Source organism: Anolis carolinensis, unplaced genomic scaffold, assembly GCF_035594765.1.
Source record: "Anolis carolinensis isolate JA03-04 unplaced genomic scaffold, rAnoCar3.1.pri scaffold_12, whole genome shotgun sequence".
In the NCBI taxonomy this organism is placed as follows: Eukaryota; Metazoa; Chordata; class Lepidosauria; order Squamata; family Dactyloidae; genus Anolis; species Anolis carolinensis.
The window spans coordinates 22576479-22588798 of record NW_026943823.1 but is presented as its reverse complement, the minus strand read 5'-3'; the positions used below and the strand labels follow the sequence as shown (position 1 = coordinate 22588798).

The window sequence follows — 12320 nt, the reverse complement described above, 5'->3', positions numbered from 1 at the left end:
TGGGGGTGAACCCTGTGGCTATATCGTTGAGATTAACAATGCAAAGGCACAACAGAGAAGCCATTGAAATCCACAAGCACATGGAAAATTTCAACAGAAAGGAGTAAACCATGAAAATGAACAAAATCTGGCTACCAGTATTTAAAGAAACTCCAAAATCAGAACAGTAAATAAGGAACAACACTCTGAAAACAGAAAAGTTCCAGTCATGCATCAATCAGGGGCAGCTAACGACTCTGAACAAAGGATTCCCCCCAGGCCAGGACGTGAAGCTTGCAAGGCCATTTAATGCTAATCAAGGTGATTAATTACAACATTCACACTGGCCTCCAACAGACAAGAGTTCTTTCCCCCACCCTGGACCTTCCACAGATAAAGTATATAAACCTTCCTTGCTTAGTTTTTCTAATATACCTCACAACCTCTGAGGATGCCTGCCATAGATGTGGGTGAAACGTCATGAGAGAATGCTTCTGGAACAAGGCCAGACAGCCCAGAAAAGACACAACAACCCAATGTTAATGTAGACATAATAGACAGTAAATGCATTAAGAAAGAGCTTGTTTTTTCACTGCTTTCCTCTGAGGCAGGGGTCCCCAAACTAAGGCCCGGGGGCCGGATGCGGCCCTCCAAGGTCATTTACCTGCCCCCCGCCCTCAGTTTTAGAATATAAGATTTTTATATTTATTTATTTATTTATTTACATCATTTATATTCCGCCCTTCTCACTCCGAAGGGGACTCAGGGCGGATCACATTACACATATTAGGCAAACATTCAATGCCTTTTTAACACAGGACAAAGACGAACAACATAGCTCCGAGCGGGCCTCGAACTTATGACCTCCTGGTCAGTGACTCATTGCTCTCCCGTCTAATATAATATATTGTATATACATATAATATTGATAATAATCTTATGTTATATAATATAATACTAATAGTAATGCCATATAATAATATTAATTATATGTTATATATTACATATTATATAATAGCATAGTGGTATAGTTCAATATAGTAATATATAATGCTAATAATGTGCTATGCTAATAATATAATATATTGTATGTACATACAGCTGCTTTGAGTCCCCTTCAGGGTGAGAAGGGTGGGATATAAATGTAGTAAATAAATGCAGTAAATAAATAAATAATTTTAGACTTAGGCTCGGCCAAAGTCTGACATGACTTGAAGGCACACAACAACAACAATCCTAATTAACTTGACTATCTCATTGGCTAGTAGCAGGCCCACACTTTCCATTGAAATCCTAATAGGTTTATGTTGGTTAAAATTGTTTTCATTTTTAAATATTGTATTTGTATTGTTCTTTCGTTGTTGTTGTTGCACTACAAATAAGACATGTGCAGTATGCATAGGAATTTGTTTGTATTTTTTTTTTCAAATGATAATTCGGCCCCTCAACAGTCTGAAGGATAGTGGACCGGCCCTCTGCTTAAAAAGTTTGGGGACCCCTGCCCTAGAGATTCACATTTCTACTAACTTCAAAGTAAGGGATGTGACGTAAACAGGAGAGAGTGAAACACAGTAAAGCCTGTCTAGGCATGCTTTGGAAACAGGGAAAGGATTTCCTCAATCTAACTCTATCATCTATCTAACTACATCTAGACTTGAGTAGTCCAGGATGATTCCCAACACTTTGAATGCAATTTCCTGCTTCCCGGCAGAATGGGGTTGGACTGGATGGCCCACGAGGTCTCTTCCAACCCTATAATCTATGATTCTATGACGATAGGTAGTCATGTGCCAAGACTGTACACATTTGACCCCTGTAAAGACAAACTTTTAGCATCAGATGCCATCACAAATGCTGCTGGAAGGAATAAGCTAAGGAAGTTGGCCTAACAGGCCAAGAAGGTTCTCCTAATGGGACCATTTGCCCATGTCAACCGAAGCCTCCTCACACAAAGTTCTTCCATTTCCAATCCTTCACTGCAATACATTACACAAAAGGGGGAAGAGTCAAGCATCAAACCGCTTTTGTAGACAGCCGGGCCTTCTATTTTTAATAACAGCAACAATAGAGAAGTGAGCCTTCATGCTCAGGTCAGTCTCCACGCCCATTTGCCTTCTGAGGTCATTTGCCGAAGCCAAAACCCTTCAATGCAGAGCTATGTTACGGTCTTTCCAATAATAGCACATCGAGAAGCTCCGGCGTCTGTTCTCTTTAGATTCGAATATCAAATAAACACACACAATTCCATTTCTGTGACCAAGTCGAATCATGCTGGGAGCTTTCTCTCCAAAACTATTGAGGGAAACATGAAGAAAAAGTATTTTTTTTTTGTCTTTAAACCGCCCGAGCCTGTTCGTTTGCGTATTGTCAAACTGTCAACATCTTTCCTTTTTCCTATCAAAAAGGCATGTTTGGGGTGACTAAACCCAATCCCGTATTGATATCTTATTAAGCTATCTTGCTATTGATAACTAGAAATCTGAGGAAGTGATGCCTGGGTTCCAAGGGTGTTTCATGGAAGGGGAATTACTTGAGTGAGAGTAAGAATAATCGGATTTTTTACAGATTTACAACCTGATCTTGTGCTTCATGAACAGGTGCAAATGAAAGGACTTGCTTGAAACGAGAGCTGCAACATTTGGAAGCTTCTCACTAGGTGGAAACTCTGTTTAGACTTCTGGTGTAAATTGGACCTGAACTGGAGATACAGTAGAATCTCACTTATCCAACACTCACTTATCCAACGTTCTGGATTATCCAACGCAATTTTGTAGTCAATGTTTTCAATACATCGTGATATTTTGGTGCTAAATTCGTAAATACAGTAATTACTACGTAGCATTACGGCGTATTGAACTACTTTTTCTGTCAAATTTGTTGTATAACATGATGTTTTGGTGCTTAATTTGTAAAATTATAACCTAATTTGATGTTTAATAGGCTTCTCCTTAATCTCTCCTTATTATCCAACATATTCGCTTATCCAACGTTCTGCTGGCCCGTTTATGTTGGATAAGTGAGACTCTACTGTATATATATATATATATATATATATAAGAGTGATTGCATCACGGCAATGGACAAAACAACAAAAGTAAACACCCCACAACCTCGAAAATTGACATCACAACCCCTCATCCATGCCTCTAGGTTGATACAACAAAAAGAAAAGAAAAATAAAGTCCTAATTAGAGGGAGAGGAATAATTGTTTTTATCCAATTGCTGCCAGTTAGAAGGCTAAGCTCCACTCACTTGGTCTCCTAGCAACCCACTCAGCCCAGGGGACCCTTTACCTTAACTACCACCAATTCCTCAATACTTTATTTCCCATACCACCATACTTCGCCACAGCAACGCATGGCTGGGCACAGCTAGTATATATATATATATCTCCACTCGCACTTTCTGTACCTGTTTGGAATACATGCGAATATAAGCAAAGGTGCCATCTCGTACTTTCCATTCTTATCCCCAGGCAATCACATCAACTACTTGATGGATGATCGAAATGGCAGCAAGTCAGTGATGGTCACTGGATCCTGCTTGTGAGCGCACAAAGGATTTGGCAAGTGAATTCAAGAAGAATGTGGTGATGATGATGATGATGGCTCGTTTCGCATTTTGTGTCACCTCACGGTGGTCCATGCGTTGGTTACCTCTAGATTGGATTATTGCAATGCTCTCTACGTGGAGCTGCCCTTGAAGACAATCTGTCATGAAATATCTAATGTTATGAAATATGTTATGTATGGTCAGGGGCGGTTCAACCGCGAGGCAATTTAGGCAATTGCCTGTGGCACTATCCTCAAAGGGGCGCAGGGTGGGAGAAAGAGCTCTTGTCTGTTTGAGGCTAGTGTGAATGTTGCAATTGGCCAGCTTGATTAGCATTGAATGGAAATGCAGATTCAAAGTTTTGGAAAGTACAATCTAAATGAGTTCCTGAGTCAACTCACACAAACGACCTACTCTATATACAATTAAAAATAAACCAGTTCAGTAAACAATATGTCTGGCAAATTAGTTATACTCTTTAATTTCACAGTAAATTCACAGGCATTAAAATACACAACGCCGACTGCATTTCAATGTATATTGGACAATCCATTTGATGTTGTTTGTTATTACTGTGAATTTAAACAGTATAACTAATTTGCCAGACATATTGTTTACTGAACTGGTTTATTTTCAATTGTATATAGCAGGGGTCCCCAAACTAAGGCCCGGGGGCCGGATGCGGCCCTCCAAGGTCATTTACCTGGCCCCCGCCCTCAGTTTTATAATATAATATTTTTATATCATTTTAAATAATATAATATATTGTATATACATATACTGTAATATTGATAATAATATGTTATACAATATAATACTAATACCATATAATAATATTAATTATATGATATATATTACATATAATATTACAGTATAGTTCAATATAGTAATATATAATGCTAATATTGTGCTATGCTAATAATATAATATATTGTATGTACATACAGCTGCTCTGAGTCCCCTTCGGGATGAGAAGGGCGGGATATAAATGTAATAAATAAATGTAGTAAATGAATAAATAAATAATTTTAGACTTAGGCTCGCCCAAAGTCTGAAATGACTTGAAGGCACACAACAACAATCCTAATTAACTTGACTATCTCATTGGCCAGAAGCAGGCCCACACTTCCCATTGAAATCCTGATAGGTTTATGTTGGTTACAATTGTTTTCATTTTTAAATATTGTATTGTACTTTCATTGTTGTTGTTGTTTTGCACTACAAATAAGACATGTGCAGTATGCATAGGAATTTGCTCGTCCCCCCCCCCCAAATGATAATTCAGCCCCTCCACATTCTGAAGGATTGTGGTCTGGCCCTCTGCTTTAAAAGTTTGAGGACCCCTGGTATATAGAGTAGGTCATTTGTGTTGACTTGCAGATTCAAAGCCTGGCTGCTTCCTCCCTGGGGGCATCCTTGGTTGGGAGGTGTTAGCTGGCCCTGATTGTTTCCTGTCTGGATTTCCCCTGTTTTCAGAGTGTTGTTCTTTATTTACTCTCCTGATTTTAGAGTTTTTTTTTTATACCGGGGCCAGATTCCCTTTTGGGTGGCCTTTTAATTATCTGCCTTGATATTCTGAGTTATATGGCTGTGTGGAAGGACCCTCATGGCTCTTCCACACAGCCATATAACCCAGAATATCAAGGCAGAATAACCCACAATATCTGCTTTGAACTGGGTTATCTGAGTCCACACTGCCCTATATCCCAGTTCAATGTTTGGTGCTAAATTCTCAAATACAGTGTTCCCTCACTACTTCGCAGTTCACTTTCCGCAGATTCGCTGTATCGCGGTTTTTCAATAAACTCTAAAAGACTATTATAAATCATTAAAAAAGACGATTTACAGCCTAAGGAAGGGACGAAGGAGAAGCTGAAGGGAGAGAAAAGGAGCCCAAGAAGCAACGGGAGGAGAAGGAGGCAATTTATCAACACACGATTGGTTGATAAAGACTTAAAATAGTGTATAACTACTAAAATAATGTATAAATATTAAAATAAATATAGTGTCTCTCCTTCGCGGATTTTCACTTATTGCGGGTGGTCCTGGAACCTAACCCCAGCGATAAGTGAGGGAACACTGTATAGTAATTCCTACATAACATTACCATGTATTGAACTGCTTTTTCTGTTGATTTGTTGTAAAACATGTTCTTGTTGAGATTGATCAACTTCTTGAGAGGAGACGGCTGTTCATCGTGGTGTTTTGTGTCTTTGCATTCCGTCATCGTAAGTTTGGCAAATTCTTGATTTATGGAAAGGATATCGTACCAGTTAAGGTGCTAGATGATGCTGCTATATTGCATGCTATATCCTGACTTTTGGAATTGACCTTTTCCCCTTTTTATATTCTTTTCTCAATAAACTTTTGATTACTGGACTACTGGCCTCTAGTGTGGTGTTGCGTGAACGGGTGCCTCGGTGCTAAGGTGCAGCAACAAATCTATCATGCGCTTCTCTTGACCATTTTCTGGAGGCTTGACAGTGCTGCCAGTGACATGGTATTAAATGCTTCACCAACCCCCAGGTGAGGAGGCACCATCAACAATCGTTTTGACCTCATGCTCGGATACCCTCCCACTTGGATGTTTTGTTTCCTTCTAATGCAAGCGTGTCAAAGACAAAGAGGCTCTCCTTTATGGTGTAGGGAAAATTGCAACTATTGTGCATGTCTGTGTGTGTTTTCAAGCTGATACAAAGAGAATTCTTATTCAACCCCAAAACTGCTCTATTAAGCTAAGTGCTCTGTACCTAGCAATCTTCGTACTCATTCTTTTTCTCCCTTTTCACTGCCTCCTGTATATAATTTCAAGCAAGGATCAAGGGTGGAAAGTGGGTGGGTGCACATGTCTGGCCAAGTGCTCTTAAGGACTAAATATTACTTTGGAGGACTACAGGTTCTACGATCCCTCATCTTGCCCAGCCACTGTGATGACTCATGGGCCATGTAGTCCCGTTCCTGGTACTATTGAGGCAGATGAAGAGGAAAACTTGGGTTTCCCACCGTTTCAGCCAGAATTGGAGCCCTTGCACCTGCAAGATGTTTGCCCACAAGAAGTCAGCCAAACAAGCCTTGAGCAGAAATCTCCCCCATTTTCTCACCGGGATTATTATAATCAAGATAGAGGCGCTCGAGAGGCAACTCGCAGGAGCGCCAGGATAGCTGCCAGACAATTAGCTGATTAAGTCTGCTTCCCTTGGGAAACTTTAAGGAGTCATGCATCTGGACACAGTATAGGTTTCGTTTCTTGTTCCCCAGAGAAAGTGTTCCTTGACGGGAAAACAAGATCCTATATAGGTGTTTGCTCGCAAAGGAATCCTTGCGGAGTCAATTCGTCGGCTTGAGGAGTGAGATCGTGTGTGGACTTCGTACTCCAGTTCCCAGATCCCGGATCAAGTTTCCAGCCCAGCCTTGTACCATGGACTTCTATGGACTCAGTTTTTGATTCATGTTTGCCTTGTTTCAAGTTTGATCTTGCCAAGTTTCAAGTCTTGCCTTGCCTTGTGTTTTAAACCACGGACCTTGCTTCTCTGATTCAAGCCTTGTTTTCCAGTTTCCTTCGGATTTACCTTAAGCCTCAAAGACTATGGACAGTTCCCCACACTATTGCTTGTCAAATAGTGTGTGTTTCGGTGAAGTGGATTACAACTTTGGACTTTAATATCTCATATTGGACATTGTTTTCCTGGACTATATTTGACCTTTCCTGAAAGGTCTACTTCTGAACTATATTCTTCACTTGTTTTTATTGACTTTATATATTCCTTTAATAAAGATATTAGATAGATTCTGGTCTCTGCGCATGGTTATTGGTGCTCTGCAGCCTGGGTCCTGACAGCCACTGACAGTAATCTTGGGAGATCCTAACAGCTGTAATCAAAAAGGTAACTTTTCCAAGCTCCCTCTTTCTTATACACACTATCTTATCTTCCTTGAGTTATAATAATAATAAAATAAAACTTTATTTATACCCCGCCACCATCTCCCTGTGGGGACTCGGGGCGGCTTACATGGGGCAAAGGCCCGAACAACATTGACAAAATAAACAACAATATTTTATACTGTGAATTGTACAAAACTCCCCTTTCTCACTCACTCACTCACTTTCTCTGCTCTGTAAAAATTTGGATCTTTGCACCAAAAGGAATATTTGCATATTAAAGATATCATATCTTGCACAAAATGCCATTTCCCCCAGAAAACACAAACTTGTGTGTGTGTTTTTGTTGTTGTTGTTTTTTTGGCAAAAAACATTGAAATGTTGTCCTGTAAAAAGCAATGAAAATTCTCCTGATCTCTTTGAGATAGCAGAAAATATGTATATATTTAAAAATCACTCTTGCCAGCAAGAACAAAATAGGGAAATATGTACATGCCTACTAATCGCATAGTAATGGGCTGTAATAGCAGAATTAACTACTTGTGAATGCAAATTCATGCTCTTTTTTTTTAGTGTACCACTCTGGATAGAAATGATAAAATGAGTGTCAAATGCTAGTGGGTCTCGTTAAAGTGCTGCAAAATACCTGAGTAAGTAATGATAATAATACAAATAATATTTTACATCCAGCCCTGAAATTACCACTTAGATTTAAGAGTACTTGACACAAAAAGCTACTTCTTCCAAGTGCTGCTCATAATCCTGCTCATGAAAATATTTGCATCCTGTTTTCTATTGCCTATTAGAGTTGTGTGTGGAACCGTCTTCCTTGGTTTCATCTGTTCTTTTGTTACTTTCGTTACCTTCGGGAGCACGTAATGGGAAGGTCCCTCCTCGTACAAAAATCAGCTCAACACGATCTGGCTCCCCCCCCCCCCCCCCCAATAATAGTGTTGTATCTCCACCGTCAGGAGTTGGAAGTGGATTCAGCATCTGATTCGGATTTAGGGGCCATTCCGGACTTAGATCAAAACCCAATGCCTTTGCAGGTGCCTGAAGTTGTGGTGCCTGAGGATCCACTAATTGGGGAGTATTCCGATCCTTCCTCAAGGTTGCTTTTGCCAGATGTTGTTGACGCTAGGAAGGATGCAGTTTTTAATCGGAGAAAATCTTTTGCAATGGAAAGGAGGTAAAGAGAGGGAGTGAGACGAAGTAAGCGCTTGGCTCTCAGGTGCACTAATGACTAACTTTCCCATGTGAATTTTGGCATGTATCAGTTCTCATTGACTTGTAGTCTTGGAGTTCCCTTAAAAGTGTTTCGCTCCCTTCTCTGGGTGTGGTGTCAACTTTGCAATCCTTGGAAGAGGAGTCTGTGTTTCAGAACCTTGTTCCTTGCCTTGCTCCCATGCCTTGTTTCCAGACTTTCAAGCCGAGTTCGTGCCTAGTGACTCTCAAGTATACCTCGCCTTGTACCTCCAGAACCCTTGCTTCCCGAGTTCCTGCTTTCCAGGTGGGTTACAGTTTATGGCTTCACGGTGCCTTGTTCATGTTCCTGTTAACTTTGGGTTGTTCCTATTTGGATGGTGTTTGTGGGCCACTTTGATGGTTCGCTGGAACTAACGAGTTCCGTTTGTGGATTCCAATTAAAAGACTTTATTGAACTCATATCTAAACCATAAGAGACATTACTTTATGGACTATTTACTCAACTGACTTATAACTTAGTCGCTTGTATATATATAATCTTCAATAAACTGCTTTGCTTATGATCCTGACTCCAGTGTGGGTTTTAAGGTGCCCTCGCAGCCTTGGGGTGTAACAAATACACAACAGATCTTTCAGCACCCCAGAGCAAAAACAGGCACCTGCCCTCCTGATTTCGAGAGGTTCCCAAAAAATGCATCAGGGACCCCACTGAAATCTGGGAAATGAAATGGATCAAGGTTTATCCCGAAAGCACAACCCTATTGCCTATTCCATGAAAATAATCAAGGAGGGCATCAATTTTTGTACAGAATAACCACCATTTTGATCCCCAAAAAGGGAGAGGAGAAAAAGGCTAAAGAGAGGTGTTTAGATTTAAAAGACTAGTGTTAGGGATTCCTCTTCTTCAGAAGATGAAGGGGAGCAGGAAAGTGTTCATGAATCTGAGGGTGAGTTGGAATCTGAGGAGGAGACTTTGCAAGTACCAACTTTTCACGAGAGGCAAAAGGAAACAGACCAGAGATGTCGTTCAGCTAGAATAGCTTCCAGAAATGCAGCTGAGGAATTAGGAACTGCCCTAGCGGCTGTGAGAGGACTCAGGGCTATAAAGCAGAAGCAGGTGCAGCCAGCTCTTGCTGGTAACAAACTGACTCTAATGCCTTCACTTCACTCTCCTTGTGCCTGCTTCAAGTCTGCATCTGGATTTATTGCTGTTTCTGTGTATGAAGTAAGACTACTGTCTGATTTGGGAGTTTACCTTGAGACTGTTCTTGCCCTATGACTTCCTTGTTTCTTTTTGCATTATTCCATTTACTGTGCTATACTTTATGTTTGCTGAAGTAAAGCAGTTTTCATTTACTTACCACAGTGTGTTAAGGCTGTTCTTGAAGGACCAAAACTGGACACCTAGAAAGAAGGAAAACCCATCACAATCTAACGCATCCTATTCAGCTGTGGAACAACTCTTTCTGTTAGGAAGTTTGTCCTAAGGTTAGGTAGTGTCTTGCAATTTGAGTTAAGTGCCTAATGTTCCTGTTTCCGGAGAAGCAGAAAACAAATAAAGACAATATAAAAGAGCCCTGCCATGCATATAAAATAGCAGAATTCATTCAACACCAAAGTTGTACCATTTAAAACTCAGGACTTGGTCATAGTCTATTTTTTAATGGCAAGTCATTTTGGCATTCAGTACCAAGCAACGGCTGTTTCAATATTTCTTTGGCTTTGCTCCTGTCAAAGTATCTGCGTTGTGGTGAAAAAACAATTACACTTAACCTCAGATTAACAGCTCTCAGCCTGCCACTATTGTGTGAATCCATCTCCTCGATGGGAAGCAAACCCATTGGAACTAAATGCAGCCCCAGCCCATAAACACATGAACATGAACCAAGCCTGTATGTAAATAAAAATCATGCCAACTTCTAGCCACAGAGAAGTTTTCAGAACACAGCTTCATAATGAAAGCTTTTGTCTAAAACGTGGAGTGTTATTTTTAAATTAGCAGAAGCCCAGGTTTACACACACAAAGCTGTTGAACGATCAGTTGTTCCTTTTCCCCCCAAAGATCATTGAGACTACAAGAACATATCTCCTTCACCCTCATCCATTTGCTACAAATAACATCAAATTCAAAGACCAAGGCTTAACAAATGGCTCTGTACCCATAGGCATTAATCAGACTTGGGTTTTCTGAGTTTGATCATTATTCAAAACTATTGCAAAGATCCACTGCAAGCATAACTCAACCTGCGGTTCATTATAACTCTAACTATTGACTGTTCAAGCAGCACAGATTGTTTGCCAAAAAATATACTGCTTTCCCCAATGTTTGTTTCCTGATGATTTGACAAGTTCATTAAAAGGTGCAGTGCTTTATAAATTGTGCCCGTTTCCAATGTTTATCCAAAGGTGGGTCTATTGGTATGAGAAGTGGTGAGTTTTGGTTTCTGGAGTCACAGATGAGATCAGAGAGACTTGGAGAGAGAGGGCAAGCAACCATTGGGAGTGTATGAATTTACAAGGTGCTGACAACGAAAGGAGCATGGGTTTCATTTACGCTGTAGAATGAATGCAGTTTTACACTGGTGCACTCCAGCCTTGAGATACCTTTTCACCCAACACCAGAGTCAAGTAGTACCAACTACAGCAATTTATTAAGAAGAACATGTACAAAGGGGAAGAAGGTCATTTCCCAAAAGAGCAGTGGAAAAGAAACTACAAAATAGCAGGAGTCTATAGACAAAAGAGTAGCAGTCCAAAAATGGCAAAGTACATGAAGTTAAGGGAGTCAAAATCACAGGCATAAACCCATGAGCATCGAAACAGGAACTTTATCCAAGGTAAACCTTTCCAGGAACATAGGCAAACACAGGAAACTTGAATCATGAACTTGAGAGCTCAGACAGGAACCCGAACCTTTTAGCAACGTTGTCTCCCCTGAGAAACACCAAATAAACACCACTTAATTTAAGCCCAAGACCGACCAAGAAGACATCAGATCATGCCGCACACACCTGGGTTTCAAGGACTTCTCACTGAGCCTCTCTGAATGCCTGATTGATCTATCTTTCACTCCTTCCATCTGGAGACCTAATCTGATATCGTGGGAAAACTCCCCATTGGCTGAAGGCCGATTTCCAAGAGAAATGGACCTTTCACCAGTTTTCCTTTCCCCCTTTGCTAAGGAAAGATAATAGAGATAACCCTAAAGGCACCAGATCCCATTTGATCATGGAAGCTGATTAGTATTTGACTAGGAAAGCCCCAGACGCTCCCTTAGAATAGCTGGCAAACACATGGGAATTCAAGGGCAGAGAAATACCTTTTTGGCTTGTTAACATGAGTAAATGCAGGGGAAATGGAAAGAGTTTTCAGACGAAGCAACGTTGATTTTTGGAAGCACATCTCCTGCCTTGTCTTAGTTAATGGGAAAGGGTTCTCGTTTATGTTCATGCCTGGAAACTGTGTTTTGGATTTTATTCTGAAGTTCGCGGTGCTTTCTTTTCAGGACTAATTTCCTATAACAGAGACTGGATTTATATTCTGCGGATTGTTTTTATTATTGGATTATATTGCTTTTATTGACTGTTATTGTATTTGGAAGTTTGCTTTCTTTACAGCTTTTTATTCAGACTTTGCTAACTTTTACCAATAAACTGTTTAAACCTAGCCTGCTGTGCCGGAGTGTGTGTTAAGAGCAAGGTG

General features: G+C 40.4%; 1 long non-coding RNA gene across 1 annotated transcript in view; it reads right to left on the bottom strand.

Annotated features, from left to right (window-relative positions):
* Positions 1–11233, bottom strand: part of LOC134294048 (uncharacterized) — a 39690-nt gene extending 28457 nt beyond the window's left edge. The window contains exon 1 of the long non-coding RNA XR_010001032.1: positions 9980–11233. This is a non-coding gene — a long non-coding RNA (uncharacterized LOC134294048). The remainder of the gene's footprint in view (positions 1–9979) is intronic.
* Positions 11234–12320: the final 1087 nt, after the last annotated feature.